Here is a 17781-nt window from a genome sequence, read left to right as displayed (position 1 = left end):
CATTATGTTTTGCCTTTTACATTTCACCCCATAACAGACTCTCTAACTCAATCTTGCTGTCTACATTGACATAGAAAACACGCAGAAAGATCTGAAACGGCTGAAGATACACACAAAGTTTTGTAATGTCCCTGATGTAGTGGAAGAAATGTTATGTGGAAATAAATAGGATGATACATTTGGTTAAAACATGACAAGCAGTGACAAAAAAAACAAGAAGTGCATCATAAGGCAAGCTGCAGAAAACTGGAAGGAAATTGTCACATGTGACGATACAAGTATAATCTCGCATTGCCAGACCTATCTCCACAGCGCTGTGGATTAAGGTCTGGCTACATCACAGATACATTGCAGGATAGGAGAAAAAAATGCTCTGGGTTGTTTGCTTTTCTTTAAACCAGTCACAATTGTCTTGGGCGGCGCTCGCTCTGCAAAATGGTCTCTGGAAGGAACTTGTTTTGGTGGAACATTTGGACCCTGATAAAATAAAACGCCACATACGAAACAAAATGAAGTTAACTGTTCACACAATATGAGCTATTAGCTGGATACATGGTTAAACGTAATTTGCTCTTATCAGTGTATCGCCATGTGTAACTTTGTCCACAGCATTCCTGCCACAGTCAGTCCCAAAATGTCCCAGTTGGATAGTAAATTCTGTAATGTTAAACATATTCTTTGTAAATCTTTACAATTATTCCAAAAAAGAACAAAGCAAGCCTGCCTTGTTACACAATCCCAAGTTTTCTTCAAAACTTGCCATTTTCAGCGTGTAGCTTGCTAGCTCCAAGTTTGTTGTTGTTTCCCACCACGAACAGAGTTTTGCAATTATCCTGGAAATGAACTGTTGCTGATCCAGACTAATACAAGTATGACAAGGAGAAGGTTATGACAAAAAAATTTGACATTTGGGCATGAACCTGAGGAACCTCCGTCCATTATCTGATAGTATAATAATTTTACACCATCTGATAAAGTCCTTATGACAAACAGTTGCTGTGAATTAAGTCAATGTTGTCTATGTAAACAGGGAAGCTTTTCATGGAGAAGCCACACTGATCCAAAGGACATGCTGTACAGCGTTGTGTTTGTCTACATCTGAAATGTTTGTGTTCCTTTCCTCAGGGATCTAAAAGGAAATACATCTAAGTACTATACTCGGAAAACAAATGACAAACAGAAGAACCCACACTGGTAATGCACGTGTCTCATGCAGGCAAGTCCCTGAAAACTCTGGCCAGCTGTCCAAACAGGAGAATTCAATAACTGAGGAACTTATGAGCCACACATTAATTTAGAAATAGTTTAGATGTCTTATAAAATCTTAACATTCATAAAATGAGGTATTTCTCCTTTATTGTTTACCTTTTATTCCACAAATGTTTGGAATATTTCTCCCACGCGGCCCTTAAGACAACATTGTGATACCATCTAGACAAGTTTAAGCCTGAATGTTATTAACCAACAGGGTATATCTAAAGATATGTTGTTGTTTTTACATTGATAGTCAAACTAATGATGCATTCTCTTGATATAAGTGTTGTTTTGATGATCAAACTTTAATTGCATGGATGAATAAGATTTATCCTCTGTGGACTATGAATGTCTGTACCAAATCGAATGCCAATCCATCCAAAAGTTGTTGAGATATTTCAGCCTGGACCAAGTGGTGGATTCACACCTCAAAATGACATTTGTTGTGATAGTGATACTGTAACAAAAACTTGCTCAAATCGATGATAATTTGAATTTACCATTGATTGGGACAAGGTCCACATTAAATTAAAATTTCCAAATGTATTTCTTTGTTAATGAACTTCATGGTAACCACGAAACAACAGCAGAATATTGTATCAACACCAGAAGAAATGTCAACAATGTAAAAGTTTTAGTCCATGTGTAAGGGAGAAATTATTTACATTGAAAGCTAAACCAAACATTTATTCTAGAATGTCTTTTTCTTCATCTTTATACTCTGTTTCACCCTGACCATCTTCCCTCTTTGGGCCTCGATGTTTCTGCTCCCTCCTGAAAGGGCTAGTCATGATCCTTCAGGGAATTCCTCCCGCAGAGAGGAATAATGCTCAGGATTTCTTGTGTGTTTGTGTGTGTGTGTGTGTGTGTGTGTGTGTGTGTGTGTGTGTGTGTGTGTGTGTGTGTATGTGTGTGTGAGAGTGAGTGATGCACGTTCACTCACACACATGTGCGCTAGAGTGCAGGCTCTTTGATGGCAAAAGAGGAGGATGGGCAGGTGGCCGCCCAAGTATGTGTTTATGTGTGTAGGAGAGGGGACACTTTGTGAACTTCTTCTGTAAAAACTTTCTCAGATGATTGAAGTCTGGCGATAATAACAAACATCCCCCTAGTATGACAGATGTCTCCTCTTGATACATGCTTCAGAAACTCCCTGATTACTCTAGTTTACTGCATCATTATGTAACAATAATAACAATGCCATTGGTTGGTGTTGAAGTTCAAACGAAATCGTCTTCTGTAAAAATGAAATTAGAAGATTTTTCTTCCATTTCCATGGCAGTTTAAATATTTATATCTGCTGATGAAAGCAGTGTTATATGGTTGAAAGCTCCATAAAATAATCTAGTAAGTAAACCTTAAATTGGGATTGTAAAACTACAATTTCCCAAGGTTAAGAAAGAACTGGCATGCTTAACTTAAAGGACACACAGACAAGTGAAATCATAACTCCGGAATAAGCTAGTGGCTAGCTGGGTTTGTTTGCAACAGAATATTATTTTTTTTTTTTAAATCACAAATGTTAAAAAAGGTATACACTATAAGGTTATAAAACATTCTACATCCAAATAACCAAACCCACATAAAGGGAAACCAATGCTGATGACGTAGACTAAAAATGAAACGACTGTTGTACATATTTAATATGGATCATATTCCTCTCCTCTTTCTTATTTACTAATTGTATTCATGTAAACAAACCTGATCAACTGAGCAGGCATAACATTTTCTTTAACACCTACAAACTGACTCATGCCTGTACCTCCCAAGGCACGGTGTCAAGTTTTGTCAGTGTAAGCTGATGTTCACACAGCATGACTGTGAGTCACCATCACACTCAGTTCACAAGGCATTCATAAACCTTCACCAAACTGACTATGGTCCTACATAAAGCACATTCTCACTGAAACCCCAGCTCTCAGGTAATTGCATAACCACATCATTTCCACAGCATGGCTATTTCTTGCTCATCCATGAGTGGGCCATGGGTAATCACATGGTGACTGGCATCTCTTCCATGAATGATGAAAGCACTACAAGATTGACCTTAATTGAGTTTGATTGCAGCATCTTCCAGCAGGGCTCAGCAAAATAAACTGAATGGGTTTAGTGGTCTATGATGACATCTTTTCTCCCTGTTTCTCCTAATGATCTAGATTGTGTGGGCTGTGGGGCTGTGGAGGATGGACAGGAGGCCACAAATCAAAAAAAAAAGTCCAAACTTGTGAGGGAGCTCCTTGGAAAAGACCCTCATTCAAAAAAAAAAAAAAAAAGATCTCATTGAAAGTTATCAAGTGAAGATTATAGACACAATTTATGTTAGGGTGCAGGTTAATTTTAAACTGTTTAAAAATAGTTGGCACATTTGATTTTGTTCAATTTTTCTAGACGTGCCTTTGAAAAGTCTACATCCATTTATTTACAGTCACCAAAGTTATAAGGTCTTACATTGTTATGCAGGTTTTCCTGACCTCCTAGAAGTCACAGACACCATTGTTTTCAGAAATCCATTCAAAGCTGTTGCGAAGGCTGTACTGCTTTCTTGGTGTAATGCACCGGGTACAATAGTGTGTGTATTGTAGTTTGTACAAAGATGACTTAACCCTTTCTTTACGAATACGTCTTTTCGTGAGAGCAAGAATGAAACTGCTTTTGATCAACAAATCATAATGAGTTGTTTTGACTAAAAGACTCTGTTGTCAAAAATAGCAGTAATAAAATGATGTTCAAAATAGTGAAAGTGCCATTGAAATTATCATATATCGAGCAAGGCCCTCATTAAATGTTAATGTTTTACGTAATCTGTATTCTTCTGTATAAATTATAGTTTGTTAGTTTCATAGGGTAAAAGAAGAATCTGTCTGATCATTATGCACATTAACAATCACCTGCCAACTAACTGCAAGTTATTTTAATGTACCTTTTGTGTGCCTTTCATGGCAATGTTTGTCAGTTGGTTGGTTGGTTGGTCAATCCACCATTTTGGTCCAGATTAAAATAACTCCAAAACTAAAACAGAAAACAAAATCAGTTTGTCCAATACTTTGGTTTTTGACTAATGCATTTCCCATCAGCCTCAGCAGCCTCTGTGTTTAGAGCTGTGTAGCAAATGTTAGCATGCAACCAAGATGGTTAACATGGTCAACATTATACCTGCTGGACATCAACATGCTAACATTGTAATTGGGAGCATGTTAGCAAGGTGACTCTATCATTTAGCTCAAAGCTCTGTGCCAAATTAGGCTGCAGCCTGACAAAAACCAATAGCATGGCTGTAGACTTTTCTATTTCTTTTTGTTTTGTTATATGTTTTTGTGTGTGGATAACATTAGAACAACCATGTATTACTATCTGGAATAAGTATTTTGTGCAATGTGTTCAGTGTAGTAAGCTACTTAAATTACCAGTAATAGGCTCAGAGGACCCTGACATATAAATGTCATTTGTGAGCTAAAATACATTAATTGCTGCCATACTTCATTAGCAGCCCTGCTAAGTGGTCATCTAACTTGGGCTGTTGCAGACCTTTTCTACACCCTGTTTCTATGGTTACACCTTGCTGTGCAGTGCTCTTGGCAGTCAGAAAGTCCTCTGGAGCACTATGCATGCATCACTTTTTAAGCTGACAGATAGGTGAGGCAAGGTGAGACTGGTACACACCATTAAAAGAAGAAAGAACAGGGGGAGTTCATACAGCTGAATGAAAACGCTTTGCCTCCAGAACCAGTTGCCAGATGGCCTTTGCGTTTACCCTCTCCTCCTCATTAGTTGACAGCGCTTAACTTAGCATACCAATGTGTTATTTGTGAACAGGAATAGGAACAACCAGAGGACAGTGCTCTCAAAATGAAACCATAGATTAAAGCACATGCACTTGAGAGTCTGTCTTTGAACTACTAGCATACATCTGTTGAGCTCCTCTGCTGACCCCTGGGATGCATCAGCCACTTTCTCAGCATCTCTGGCCCTTTCCTCTATGTGTAGCCATTCCCCACTGTGTCAACCTCAGAGCTGATGCTGAGCTTATATGTCCCAGAGGTTAAATGTCCTCCGTTTTCCACAAGGTCAGGTTTACTGCCACAGCTTCAAAGGAAACTGTGCTTTCTGGTTCATTCTGGGGTGAAATGACAGAATGGCATTTGTGAGAGAAAGTGTAAAATGTCTCATGATTGATAAATGCATTGGGAAAAAGATAATGCATGTTTGCAAATACAGGTAGGCTGTGTATATGTGCGTGTTTGTATGCAGGTTGGGTATTTTAATGCCTTATTTTGTATAGAAAATGTGCCCGCCCTACATGAATACAGATGAAGGTTCACAGGATGAGGGAACCTGATCTAATTTGACTGCAGGTGTGTGTGTCTTCCTCGCTTGGATAGAGCAAGAGCAGAGAGAAAAGAGACGATCCCCGGAGCGATGTGACATCAAAACGCGCTACCAACGATGACCTAGAAAAGGAGCGTGCGTATATATGTGCGTAAGCAACAGTGAGCTTTTGTGGCACATGGCTCATGCAGGCAGCTGTTTACGTTGTTGATTGCGTGTCAAAAAAAATAGCATTGCAATTGGTTCGATTTTCCTTAAAGGCCCGCGCGAGTTATATGTTTGGCCCGAATTAAAAAGGGGAAACTATCGAGTAGATTAAATAAATGCATGATGCGTGCGGTCTCCTCGCGACCACTCGCTATCTCATTGTCTCATAATGCGCGCTCAAGCCCGACGATAAATCCATGAACATGGAATTTACCCCGCCACCATCGTCGTGTGTAATGACAGTTACATTTCCAACAAGTTAAAAGCAGCGGGGATGACCCTTTAACCGACCGACGATATCAATATAGCGCGGGTCATCATTTCCAGACGATTAAAAAGGCGCGTGCCAAATAGGGGGCTCTCGTGTCCCCTGCGCGCGCTGGCTTCGCAACATACACACAACAATAATTTGATTGGGGTCGCTGTGCGTGCGGTAGGCGGAACCCGGGCTCTCTTCACATCCCACTTTTGAGAAGATTACGATTACAATTTAGTGGAAAAAAACACATGACATGAACGCAGTTTGGAGGGAAGGCGGACGGACGTAGCGGGACAGAGGCTGGAAGACACTGCAAGCGGAGGCAAGATCTGTGTGGTGATATTTGGAGTTGGATGAGGACACGGGTACTTCTCTGGTAAGGCAATTAAAAGCCGATTGTAAGTTTTAACGTTGATGTCTAGCCCTCACGACGCATTTCAACTTACCAACGAAGATTTTTTTCCCACAAATATGGGGACTTAAATATTAGAATACAAAGAAGAAACGACGCTCATTGAGCGTGTATGTGCAACATAACCCCGCATGCTAAATCCGCGTGTGACATTTACCTAATGGGAGTAATTAATGGAAGTAAAAGTCAAGATAACGTTGTTAAGGTTGTTTTATTCAAGCGAAATGAAAGGTCCTCGGTCGCAAGATAACCAGCCGTAGAGAGGAGACATTACCAACCGTGCACTTGATCTTCATGGGTAATAGTGCTCCCATTTGGACTACACAGACCCCTTTTTTATATAAATGCTTTCTTCCTTGGGGCTTATCTTAGCATCTGTATAAATCTTTTACACCACTGGATAAATGTTTCCTCTGTTTAGAGCGAAACCTCAGATTAAATCAGTCATTCCAGTGATAACCTCTCACCGTGATCAAGTAGAGTAGCTTAGTAAGATTAAACTTGGGCATTGAAGGGACATACTGGAAGCTCCTCCATGACCTTTCTTCTTAGTATTTTCAAATGACCTGCTCTCCAAACTGAACACTTAGGCCACTGGATGTATGGCACTGAGGACTGGAAATGACATTGTTGAGAATGCACGTTTGAGGCATTCAGTGGCTGAGTTGCTACAGAGCCATTCTTCTGCAAGTGCATTGGACATTTTAAAGCATCATTTTTCGATTGCCTGTTCTATTTTTAAGTCTTAAGTGAAGCATCCACAGCTGTCTCACACCATGTCACAGCTCGGCTACAGGTGCCATCTGGTCTTCATGCTTGGTGATCTTGCCTAGTCTGACTGACACCCATGCTTTTGGTGGGATGCCAAGTCTGACTAGGAAGAGACCAACATCCCTTAAATAATATACAGATATATATATATATCTATATCTGATGTTATTGGCAGAGGAAAATGCTGCTTAGTTTGATTGGTCTGATTTAAGGCAATACATGTAATAACTGAAGTGTCAAACATACACATAGTAAACCAGATTTCTTGTAAAGGCAGTATATATGCATACAATTACATTGAGCAAATATATTTATTTTCCAGCTAGGCTAGGTGCAAAACATCCGTTCACATGATAAAACTCTCCACAGCAGCATGGCTTCTGGAGTCACCTGCAGCAGGCAAAGTCCCCAGTCATTTACTACTCCACGATGAGTCACCTCAAGGGCTTGTGGGCAGCAGGTGAGACTGTGACTACTAGACTTTACAGTCCGGAGCTTGCGAGAGCTCATGTCTGGCCCGCTTGCCCTCTGCCATTATAGTTGACTGATTCCTCTCTCTGGCTCGTCGTGGGGCCATGTGCTGCCTCTGTCCAAACCCCATTCCAGAATGAAATCACAGTGTGAACACTGACCAGACTGATCCAGCCTCAGCCAGCATTGGGGCGTGCTGAGCTTTTGATCTGGTGTGTGATTAACACCTGCATCTGTGTGATTCAGACTGTATCTTTTTACATGTATGAGAATGAAAGCATGTGTCAGGTGCAAACACAACGAAAACTAGGAGGGAAAAAACATTGTCGTTAACTGAAATAAAAATAAAAACGAGGCATTACAAAGAAACAATAACTAAACTAAAACTGTAATGTCTGTTTGCAAAACTAACTAAAATAAAATAAAATAATCAAGTAAATGTCCTTAGTTTTCGTCTTTGTCAATGTCTTTCATAGAGCAAATAACGTTATATCTTTCCGACCATGACATTTCCCGTAGACATAGTTTACGACTGGAAACCCAGAAATTCCGACATTCCACGTTAAATTGAACACAACATGTCCGTGCCCCTCGCCTGGCATCATGGCGGTACTGAAAGTCTGAAGAAAGCGGCAGAGTCCTATTTGATTACGACTGTGTCAGATAATAGCAAGTGCCTTGCAGTGGAAGGTGGTAAAATATGTGGACAATTTATTAAAAGGAAAACCCCCACGAATTTAAAAGTACATTTGAGAAGCTCACACAAGGAGGCTAACCTAGCTTACCTTAACAAGGTAAACGAGAATGCAAAGCAAATCCAACAGAAAAAATAACACTATATTACAAAAAAAGACTAAAACTAATAAAAACTAAACTAAAACTAAGCATTTTCAAAAAATAAAAACTAAACTAAACTAGCAAACCCGCTTTAAAAACTAATTAAAACTAAACTGAATTTGAAAACAAAAAGTCAAACCGAAATAAAACTAATGAAAAATGCAAAACTATAGTAACCTTGGTCAGGTGACGTGTGGTTATGCATATGCATGTGTGTACACCGCTGAATATTGGAATAGAGCTTGAAAAGATATTGTGAAACAAATGTCAATGCCCTGGCGGTTGATTGCAAAATGTATCGATTGACAAGGAAAGAGGGTAGAGTTCAAAGAGAGAGTAACAAATGTCAACACCCTGGTGGTTGATTACGAAATGTATCGATTGACAAGGAAAGAGGGTAGAGTTCAAAGAGAAAGTAGCGAGCGCTATGCAACAAAGGGCACAGACTCATTCACAACTACTGTAGTAGATCACATTCAAATCATGGCCTGCAGTAAATAAGATATCAATAGTCTTCTTAGTATTTGTTCTTCGCTTTCAGTCTCGGGTGAGTGGATGAGAAAAGTTCATGGCTCCTTGTCCTACCTCTTCTTTTCTTCACTATTGGATGATACATAGACACAGATATCCACTTAGTTCCTGTTTGATTTGATCAAAGCTCTGGGTCCATGTGAAATATTCTTATCCTGCAGCAGTATTGGTTTACCTCTGCAGGAGTAAAAAGAAAACATGAAGGGATTGTTCAGTTCAGTCAGTTAGAATGCAATTTAGTTCACTGTCAGAAGAAATGAACACCCTGCTGTGACTTTGTGGACGGTATTAAACTATGAAAGGACACAAGCTTTTGTCTGGACTTGAGGTTTAACAGGGATTTTAACAAGGCAAACAGAAGCATTACCTTAAAGGAACACGCCAACTTATTGGGAATTTAGCTTATTCACCGTAACCCCCAGAGTTAGACAAGTCGATACATACCCTTCTCATCTCCTTGCGTGCTGTAAAGCTGTCTGACGGCTCCAGCGGCATCAGCCCATAACAGAACAGGCAGGTGAATGGTCCAGCAATCCTACTGCTCGAATAAGTGACAAATAACGCCAACATGTCCTTATTTTTTACATAATTATTTAGCGGGCAGTAAACAACGTAACATGAGACACAGCCATCTTCGTTCTAACCGTAAACAAACTGGGAACTATATTCTCAGGCGGAAGAATATAGTACTTGGGCGGAGTGATATGCTCACAGCAAGCCTGTCTGAGAATATAGTTCCCGGTTTGTTTAGGGATAGAAGACGGCTGTGTCTCATGTTACGTTGTTTTTTTTGTACACGCTGTGACTCTACAAATCACAACATGTAAATAGGAACATGTTGGCGTTTTTTTGTCACTTTTGTCACAATTCGGAGCAGTAGGCTAGTTGGAACCAGTTACCTGCAGGATCTGTGCTGGGCTAAGCTAATACTGGAGCCGTCAGACAGCCTTACAGCACGCACGGAGATGAGAAGGGTATGTATCGACTTGTCTTACTCTGGGGGTTACGGTGAATAAGTTAAATTCCCAATAAGTCGGCGTGTTCCTTTAACTCAACCCTTTCACTGGTTACAAAATCATCAATCAATCAAATATATATACAATATGTTGTATTTCCACAGTCAAAGTAATATTTTGTCAGTAGATAGGTGATCTGATTTGTGGTTTTGAAAGACTGAAAATGATAGGATAACAAAGTCTAGGCCCAAAGTTATATCTATGCCTTTGAGGGCAAGCAGGCTTATTTTATTGTCCCTAGTCATTATCCCAGTATTTGTACATATTCTATGCGTCAATTGTTTTTTTGAAAGAGTTGTGTGGACTGACGGATATCACTGATACAAAATTGCAGCTTGCATAAGGCTATACCACTCAGAGCTCATCTAGCCAATAGGCTGGCATTTATCCTAAGTAGGAGAAATTATTATACACTCAACACTTTGCTGTCCAGTTATCAGCAGTAGATTGAGCAGAGTCTCACATCCATGTCCAATGGGAGCAGCTGACTTATGTAATTGAAACTTCACATTGGCTGAAAAATGCACATGCACTGTTTTATCAAAGTGGGACTGCATGCATTATACCATATCCATCCTAATATTGCAGTGGTTCCTCAAAGGGTCCGTTTTCATGAGCTGTGTGCAGTTCAATTGAAGAGTAATTGTTTTTCATGATTGATTGATTAGGCCCGAATAGATAACACTATACAGTCAAGAAAAGCAAAGTTTACCAAAACATTTTATTCCAGACACCCAGGTTGGGAACCACTGCCCTAGTGCATTTCTTTCATGTGTCCTCCTCAGGAGGAAGCCGGAGTAAAGCGGTCGGTTGGTGTGAGTCTTTCTTGGTTTTTGTATGGCTTGATTAAATTGCCAAAGACACTTCAGAAGGACAGATAGAGGAAAGTCTCACTATTGGGCCACCATACAAAGTCCAAAGTCTTTATACAATCTTCTGAATCTCAGCTAGAGCGGAATTTTTGCTCATTATTCATCGTTGGCTTGTTGTACTTAGCACAATTCTTAGTTCTATAGAGATTTGATACTTAAGCCTTACATTGATCTGCTTACAGCCTGCTGTGCTCAGGAGTTCTCTGATTGGGATTTGGACGTCCATAGTGCTGCTGCAGCATGTGACAGAGTCAGCAGTGCAACATCCACCCTGGTGGTCAAACACTGTGTGTGTTGTATTTCCAGCTGAATGAATGCATTCGCCCACACGATGCACTCTTTTTCTTTTGGTCTCCACCCATGTGATGAGGAGGAAACAGGAAAGATGGTACTTTGTTTCAGGGCGCATTATTGAGAGAAGACAGAGCTGGCATTGAACAGTGTGATGTTGAGGGAGGACTGTCTGAATGGAAGGCTGGTTGGCTGATTGCATCCTGTCCTATTGTTTTAACTAATAGAACTGTTTCTGTGTTGAGGTTGTGTCATCGCTGTCTTTTTTTGTTCAGGCCTTAGACAATTCGCTTATGGAGGCACTTACTATCCTAAGAAGGAGACAGAATTTATATGCTTTTTTATCAAGTAAGACCTGTTAGGTAAACAAATAGATCTGCAACAATTAGACGATTAATCGATCAAAAAGAAAATTAAACTGCAACTATTTTAATAAACGATTAATCATTTAAGTGATTCTTTAAGCACAAATGCCAAACATTTAATGATTTAAGGTTCTCAACTGATAAGTTAGTTGGACAAAACAAGACATTTGATGATGTCACCTCGTGCCCTAGGATAATGTGATTTTCCACTGTTTTCTGATGTTTTGTAGACAAATCATTAAGAAAATGAATTGAATTGTAATCCCATGTGGGCCAAATGTTATGGCATGACACAGAAATACAAATAAATGAATGAATGATGATACTGATGAATTGATGATAAAAATAATGGCTAGTTGCAGCACTATAAACACGGACTTCTTAAAGCTAGATCTTACACATTGGTCCAAAGTCCAGAGTCATTGGTATTGTGAGGTATTTTATACTGACAGTATAACTTTTATTATTATTATTAGACAGCCTGACATTGAGATGAAACATGGGCGGAGGGCTTTTGCTTCATCGTATGCCCAAACTAAGTGAAAACCAGGTTTCTCTTTTAAACAACGTTAAAAGGAATACTTTGATTTGTGTGTTCAGTATGTTCCAACCACTCATAGTTTACCCCCCAACAAAGCCAAATACACTCCAAAAGTCCTATATTTAGTGATGTACTTATGATGCGACGATTGTATGAAATATACTGAACATACAGATCAGTGGCGTAGAAGTGAATAATTCTGCAGGAGTGGTCTAAGAACTTTCCATCCGAACTTAATTGATGAATCGGCAAGGCTGATATATATTGGCTGATCTTAATTCATTGAAGACATATTGGTGTCAGCGGATATTTAATTTGATAAATGACAAGACATTGAAGTACAGAAATGCCAAAAATATGTTTTGAAACAGTCCCCATTTTTATTGTTTGTCCACCAGAGTAGTGACACATGTATTTTTAATTTATTTTTCTGTTGTATTTTTAATTGTTAAAAAAAGCTAGTTTAAGGGAACTCCCAAATGAAGCTAACCTGCAGTGTGTCAGCGGGGTTGTGTGATAAGTTGCTTGTCAGAAACTTTTCATATTTATATAGCTATACTAAAAACATGTTGTTGTTTTTTTCTATTAAGTTTTGCCATAGGTGTTATACAAATAATTACAAATACCCACAAAACCTACATAACCCAAGACACATGTAACATACAGTATACAACCACTATTTGGCACAGGGCTTCCGAGGGGAGAGGAGTGGGGCGTCCAAGGGCAAATGATGCCAGAACCACCGCACCCCCGCCCTCCCCATCCCAGACAACAGTTGTTATCCAACTGACGGTCTCTCCTCAAGCATTTCCTATGGACTGATTATGTGCCTCTTCTAATATGTGATGCATTAAAAGAGGTGGGGCGCGACTGCGCAGGGTCTCTTCAGGCCCCCCACCGAGCCCTATTCCTAGTTGATTTGGTTGTTGTTTTCTTGAATGGGAGTGTGAATGATAGACATGTAGTGTGAGGAGCATTAAAAAGTGAGGTGTGCAGAGTGGAGCCGGCCCGGGCAGTCACAGGGGAGGAAGAGGGTTGCGGAGGTGCGGCGGCAGGGAGGCCATTCCGGGCATACATCCCCCCCTCAGGGTAGGCACCCCCCTCCAACTCATCCACCCAACTGCCCCAGAAGGCAGCCAGTCCCGGGCCCCCGGGGGCCAGAGCAGCACAGAGGGAAACCGCAGATTGATGTTAAACTATTGAGGGGAGGAAACATAGAGAAGCAATTTGTGGTAGGTAGTGGGGCTGGGGGAGAAAGAGAGAAAAAAAAAAGATCCCAATCCTACTAATTTGTTTAGAATGCTTTATTATGTATTGATGTGGCATGAGCGGTGATGGTGTATGGGGCATGTTTGATAAGGTTAATGGTAGGTGATTTCACGAAAACTGGGTCTCAGGCAGAGCAGGCCATACAAGCTATGACTTTAAGAATTTGGAGAGTCTTTTGAGTTATGAGATGGGCTCTTTGATAGTTCTAGTGAGATGTGATTCAATAATAGGTTTTTCCAGATAGAGATATGAATTTTGTTCTTTGTTTTCCAGTTCATGAGGATGGTTTTCTTGGCAACAGCTAGCGCAACAAGCAAAGTTTTATTGCTAAGATGGTTCAGGTTGATTGTGGAGGTATCTCCAAGCAGACAGAGAGATGGGGAAGTTGGGATGCGGTAGCCAAGGAAGGTGGAAAGGAGCCCTGTAATTCTTTCCCAGAATTGTTTAATAGGAGTACAGTGCCAGAGTGCATGAATATATGTGTCCGGGCAGTTCTGTGTGCAGTGTGTACAGATGTCTGAATTGAAACCCATGTGAAATAATTTCCGTCCTGTGGATAGTCTTGTATTGTATTAGCTGCGAGTTAGTGTTTTTGGTCATGAGAAAGGTATTTTTGCAGACTTGGGTCCAGAAATTGGCATCGGTGGAAATAGATAGATCCGATTCCCATTTAGCAGAAGGTAGAGTCTACCTGGTAGACTTATAGTGGTGTCTGTCTGCATCACTATTCTGTAGATTTTGGATAGTAGTTTTTTTGAGGATGGTATATTGATTAACTGTGAGACAGATGTAGCAAATTCTAAATTGACCATTGAGGTGTTGATGGTTAAAAAACATCTGGTTTTGAACAGTGTGCAAATCGTGTTTGCTTTCACCATGACTTGTAAGCTTCCTCATCAGTCAGTGAGTATACTGGCATTTGCTTCCAGTGCTGTATTTGACAGTAGTCTGTGAACAGGCTAAATTTGATTTGGCATTATCATGCCAACATTGTATTACTGTCCAGACAGACAGACTGTCCAGTTCTCATCACCCTTACTTTATTCATTCAGATAATATGCAAGGGCAAATACATTTCCTTTTTTTTTTTTTTTTAAGTTCTAAGAAAACAAAAAACACAATTACATCTGTCCCAGTAATTTACTGCTTTGGCAAGAAGCCTTAATCTGATCATGCAATTTATCGCCATCTAATCACTTTTCCATAAATTCATCCTGTTTTTCTAATGTGTGAAAATTTAACTTCAGGTATACACCTTCCTGGCTATGACTTTTCACTCTGCCCCTATGATTCCCTTCTGCAAAAGACTAGACATGGGTCGGTTATCGGTTTCAAGGTATACTGTAGCTTGAAAAAGTCACGGTTTCAAAAGCACTAAAACTTTCTGATATACCATTCCTGTGGTATGCACTGTTTTTTATTTATTATTTTATTTTAGTCTTCAAGGACAGTGCAGTGTATTTTTTTTACGCAGACATTTGAAAATAATACATTTTAAAGCTGTAATTGCAGTACTGCAATACCGTGAAACCGTGATATTTTTGCTGAAGGTTATCATACCGTCAGAATCTCATACCGGCCCATGTCTGGGCTATATATTTTTCTTGTTGCAATGTGTATAACACATTTTTTAGAACACACAATGTGCCATCTTGTAAGAAAACACTTAGGTGTACACATAGTCAGTGTAGTGTATGTAAAATATGTTATAAAAGGTGCTTGTTAACAGTTAATTTGCAGTTTTGCTTATTAAGCAGCAGCATAGCACAGTGTTACTGTGTTCTGCACAGAGGGGATGAAGGCTGAGGTCACATTCAAATCAAGTGAATAATTTGCTCTCTATATAAAGTATGTTATTGAAGCAGACGTGGGACTGTACAGCATCTTAACAACCTGTCAAATATTTTAAAGAAGTTCATCACCTCAAGAGCAACATGGCATTCAGCATCCTCACTGTGAACAGTATTTGTATCCACACTGTTGATACCTTAAATGAATTCCCCTTTTTTTGCATTTCTCAATTTTGATTTCTGTTGCTGTTTGGGCACACTTTCTCGCAATTACTTAAATTTACTACGCTTTAGGTCCATTCTGCACCTGGAGTGTGTGCACACTGTGTGTGTGTGTGTGTTCTACTATGTGTTAAACATAAACTGCACCCTGGAGCTACAATTTGACTGTCATCTAAGGCCAATGCGCTTAATGAAGGATTGCGCAAAATAACAGGAGAAAATCTGCTTGACTATAGATTCCGCTGGATTTGATAACATTCGCACAATTTGCCAAGAACCAGTTTTGAATGGAAATATCTCCGAAATATTTTACTGGGAACTGCATTAACAAATTAATGAATACGTGCATGCATAAATAGAAAGAAAAAGTGCAGTAATAATAAACAAAGACCAAATTTTACTATTTTACAGCACCAAACAAATAGAGGATGGAAAGTTCTGGTTTTGTGGGATTTGAATTTAGCTAATGCTCTATAGCAATCTAATTCTTTTGAGAAGACATTGCAGTGTGTGCAGTTTGTCTCTCATTGAGCGAATCAGATGCTACTAGCGCAAATTTAAAGGTGCTGTAGTTAGGATTGCTCAGATCCAGGACTTTGAACATCGACAATTTCTCAGTCCCTCCCCCCTTTCCGCTAAAGCCCAAAACGATCTCCTAAGCCCCTCCCCCCACAAGGGAGAATTAATGCGTGTGTATGAGCAGTGATTAACACACAGTTAGACACCCCCTCTGGCCATGATTGGTGCCTCTGAACAGGGAGCGGTGGATTTTTGCAAATTGCACTACAGGCTCTAGGTGGTGCCAGAGGAGCCAGATTTTTTTTTTTTACATTACCTGCTTCATGTAGTTCTACTCGAACATAGGGTCATTTTCAGCAGATATGACAGAAAGTTAGTTTTATAAGTCTTACCTACTGCACCTTTAAGCAAGGCTCATCTCCCTGCACTTAATGTACATAAATCTGACCCTTCACATTGTATTGATTACTTTAGTCCTGCATCTTACCACTCCCCTTTTGTTTTATCTCATAGGACTTTACTTATATCCTCAAGCCCATCCCAATAGCTGTTTGTACCTTTCACTTGTCCTTCTTGCACTGTTTTAAAGAAGTCTCTGAACTACCATGTGTGGTTATACATTGCTCTATTGTCCCTTCATGTCTGTGGGGTGTCTAGTGTCAGAGTTGAGCCAGAGTGACAGAAAGAGTTGTGTGAACCTATAAATAAATTACATTTTCAACGAGTCACCAGGCTGGGGCTCTCACGTAGGCGTGTCATGAGACACTAAACACAATCCACACTGGCTGATGCCTCACTCTTTACTGGATGCTGCCTCACGTTGTAGTGCAGACTTCCTTGAGCTACAGCACGCCAGTCAGGGCAGGAGACAAAACATTGGCCTCTTCGAGTCTCACAAAGAAAAAATACACAAATTGAGTGACCAAACAAGTGACTCAAAATGCACTATAGATATATTTATATTGTCATTAAATAGCCATTGAAGCATGAAGCTCCTTATATTCTCTGGTTACCAACTTGTTATGGCTGGATGCATTATGTGTGTGGGTTTTTCATCCGTCTGTCTGTCCGTCCCATTCTTGTGTAAAGTAAATAATCCAACCTGTGCATCAGAGATCTTGTCCATGATTTTGCATAAATGTTGTTAGTTTTATATCAGTTATGCATGCATAAGATAAATGATTATGTCTGGTGATGTGCATGAAGCCAGATAACTGCTTCATTGACAGTGTGCCATGCAGTTCACCATTCCATACAGTACTTACACACATCAGCATGCATTCCTTTTATAAGGAAATGTTGGTTACCGAACCATCAAAGGAGATTTAAGGGCAAATTATACCTTTTTTTTTTTTTTTTTTTACTGCTTTGAACATAAAGAATAATCCTGATTAGAGACTCTGTCTGAAAAATTTGGGTTGCTGTGATATAATACCTTTCACATGACAGTGAATATTTAAATGCACTGCCACGTCCTGCATCATTTCATAGTCTCTGACGTGTGTATCTCACAGCAGCTTATAGGAACCCTGGAGATGAGGAGCATCTAAGAAACTGACATAGAAATCTCTTAGTCAGAAGATAATCTCTCTGCTGGCTAATCACAGTGGTACTCAGGGCTTGTAGCAGAGAGAGAGAGAGAGAGAGAGAGAGAGAGAGAGAGAGAGATGTCAGGACAATACTGTAAAGAAGGATAGACAGAGGATACAGAGGCCCATAAGGCAAGTAGTGTCTAATGACAGACTTGAACACACAGTTCATACAAACTCTCAAAGCAAGTCAATAGAAACATTAGACTATTTAGACTTCAAAGCACCATTTATAGGGC

General features: G+C 39.9%; 1 protein-coding gene across 2 annotated transcripts in view; it reads left to right on the top strand.

Annotated features, from left to right (window-relative positions):
• The first annotated feature begins 5769 nt into the window (after positions 1-5769).
• Positions 5770-17781, top strand: part of LOC120557962 (sodium-coupled neutral amino acid transporter 3-like) — a 44208-nt gene continuing 32196 nt past the window's right edge. The window contains exon 1 of one of the 2 annotated variants that reach the window (XM_039798710.1): positions 5770-6422. The gene's annotated coding sequence lies outside the window, so the exon portion shown is untranslated. The remainder of the gene's footprint in view (positions 6423-17781) is intronic. The other variant, XM_039798711.1, reaches the window with a different exon arrangement.

Source organism: Perca fluviatilis, chromosome 4 (assembly GCF_010015445.1).
Source record: "Perca fluviatilis chromosome 4, GENO_Pfluv_1.0, whole genome shotgun sequence".
In the NCBI taxonomy this organism is placed as follows: Eukaryota; Metazoa; Chordata; class Actinopteri; order Perciformes; family Percidae; genus Perca; species Perca fluviatilis.
This window is presented reverse-complemented; position numbering and strand designations above follow the sequence as displayed.